This window comes from Budorcas taxicolor, chromosome 1, assembly GCF_023091745.1.
Source record: "Budorcas taxicolor isolate Tak-1 chromosome 1, Takin1.1, whole genome shotgun sequence".
Classification (NCBI taxonomy): Eukaryota; Metazoa; Chordata; class Mammalia; order Artiodactyla; family Bovidae; genus Budorcas; species Budorcas taxicolor.
This window is the reverse complement of record NC_068910.1, coordinates 28,104,967-28,107,808: the sequence shown is the minus strand read 5'-3', so window position 1 is coordinate 28,107,808 and position 2,842 is coordinate 28,104,967. Positions and strand designations below refer to the sequence as shown.

General features: G+C 40.7%; 1 non-coding gene across 1 annotated transcript; it reads right to left on the bottom strand.

Moving 5' to 3' along the window:
- Positions 1-1,966: 1,966 nt before the first annotated feature.
- Positions 1,967-2,038, bottom strand: TRNAE-UUC (transfer RNA glutamic acid (anticodon UUC)). Its single transcript has one exon. It is a non-coding gene; the product is annotated as a tRNA-Glu (tRNA).
- Positions 2,039-2,842: the final 804 nt, after the last annotated feature.

Sequence of the window (2,842 nt, the reverse complement as noted above, 5' to 3'; positions counted from 1 at the left end):
GCCAGGCTTCCCTGTCCATCACCAACCCCCGGATCTTACTCAAACTCATGTGCATCAAGTCAGTGATGCCATCCAACCATCTCATCCTCTGTCATCCCCTTCTCCTCCCACCTTCAATCTTTCCCAGCATCAGGGTCTTTTCAAATGAGTCAGTTCTGCACATTACCAGGTCTGAATTCTTAAGACTCTCATATTTCAGTTAATGGTACTGCTTCATTCATCTCCAAAGAACACCATCTACTCCATTCAAAACTCTTCCCATTCTCTCTTCATTCTCTCAAAGGCCACCACACCTGTGTATGCAAACACACTCTGGATGTTTTCCCATTTCCTTAGTTTTCCACATGCTCAAGAATTACTTATAAATTATTAATTTAAAAGATTATTACCTATTCTGTGCAAGGTGCTGGGAATAGCACATTCTCATACATGGGCTCCACCCCTTAGAAGTTTGAAATCTAATCAGGGACTCAATCAAATTCATAGGTCATTGGAATATAGTGCAAAGTGATATGATCAGGGACGCAGAATGAAGAGTGGGCAGTCAACCTCTCTGGGGGCAGGGTGCAGTCAAGGAAGGCTTCCTGAGGGACGTAACCTCTGATTCTGTGTGTATATTCAATATTTCCATTACTTTGTTAAACAAAAAGAGAAAAAAGATTTTTTAGGCAATATTGTATAGTCGCCATCTAAGAGCTGAGTCAGCAGCAAGCAGTGTGTGGTGTTAACATTGCAGGGCACTGGCCAGTTAATAGGTTCTTGTCCAGAAACCATAGCTACACAACCATCCTGACTGTAATGGACCCTCTATCCTGCAGTAATCCAAGCACATCAGAACTAAAATGACCATTATTTTCAAAAGTTAAAAAAAGAAAAAGAATAAAAAAATGTTGACCAGGGTATGGGAAAACTTATTTTTATATATTACTACTAAAAATATATGTTAGCATAACCATTCCAAGGGCTATTTCAAAGCAACTGTAAAATTAAAATCCATGGTGGATGGAGGAGGGATTGATTGGGAGTTTGGGATTAGCAAATTCAAACTATAAAACATGTATAACTGAATCACTGTGCTGTACCAGAAACTAATAAAACATCATAAATCAACTATACTTCAATAAAATGATTTTTTTAATTAAAAAATATTATGATTTTCTTTTGCTTTTCTTTAAAGATTTGTTTCCTTTTTTTTGGCTGTGCTGGGTCTTTGTTGCTGCACACAGGCTTTCTCCAGTTGCAGAGAGCAGGGGCTTTTCTTGCTGCAGAACATGGGCTCTAGGTGTGCGGGCTTCAGTAGCGAGGGCTCAGTAGGCACACGGGCTTAGCTGCTCCGTGGCATGTGGGATCTTCCCAGACCAAGGATCGAACCCATGTCCCCTGCATTGGCAGGCAGATTCTTAACCACTAGGCAGCCAGGGAAGCCCTGTGATTTTCTTAAAATCTGAAGGACAGGATACCTTTAGACCAAGGAAACAGCACATATAAAATGCTTGGTCTTTAGTTTCTTTTTCTTCCCTCCTCCTTTTTGAGGGTTAGGAGGAAGGGTTCTGGAAATTAATACGTTAAACTTGGGAGATAGGAAAAAGTGTCTGTGTATGACACCTCTGAGCCATCGCTAAGACTACATGTAAATAACTGAAAAAATGGTGGCTCCTGCTTTTTGGATGTCAAGTGATACAGTGGAAAGAACACAGGCTTTGGGGCCGCTTTCTCACATGGTGGTCTTCTTAGTAGAAATAATGATAAGACCTAATTGTCTTGTCATGCAGTCAGTTTCTGCATATGCTGTCACGTTTAAGCCTCACGGTGTACCCATAAAGCAAGTACTATCATTACTCCCGTTTTATTTATTTGTATTATTTTTTGAAAAGCTCTCTGAAGAAGCTACAGAATTTTTGTTGTTGGTGTTGTTATTTTTATTTGTTTTAGTTTTGGCCATGCCGTACAGCTTTCAGGATCTCAGTTCCCCAGCCAGGGATTGAACCTGGGCCATGGCAGTGAAAGCACCAAATCCTAACCACTAGACGACCAGGGAACTCACCCCCGTTTTATAGATAAGCAAACTGATGCTTTATTAGGTTACATGCCCAAGGTCATTTTCCTCAGCCCTCAGATGGGACTGAAGGGGCTGATTTGTTGCTGTTAGACGTGATTAGGAAATATCCATGTATAGTATCTAACACAGGAGTTGGTTCCTCTGCCTGGGATTAATGCCACTGGACCACTTTAGAAAGGAGCCCTCTCTGGCACCATCCCCTTTGCTTGCTTAAGAAACCAATACCTTTTGGCTGGAGCCCCATTTGGAAAAGCCTCATGGAATACATGTCTTTAAAAAGTTTCAAATTCTGGTTCCAGTTAACACATGCACCTCAATAATTAAATGGTGATGTATATAGATTTGATGCATAAATAATACTAGCCTAGCAATGAAGGGCCAACCTACCCTTCAGAAGCTGTTGCCTTGACACACCCTGCAGGTCTAGCACAGTCTCAGCAGAGCAGGAGGTTTGGTCTGGAGATCTACCAAGGATCTCAAGGGATATAGACATCGTGAGCCCAGTGTCTGTGTTAGGGCAGTGTCAGAAGTTACTGTGCCCTGAGACTAACGAGGTAATCAGATAAACCCAGAGGGAGAAAGAAAATAGTTCCAAACTCAGAGTCCCTAGATTCTGATCAACAGTATATTTTTAACAAGCAGAAGAGTGGCCTAAATCTATGCCTGTTCTTTCAATCAATTTAGTGGCGTTAATAAAGCAATTGTTAACCTTTCTTTAAAGATAATATATGAAATATTAACCCTTTTTTAAAGATAATAAGTGAAAAGGGAGATTTATGTCAA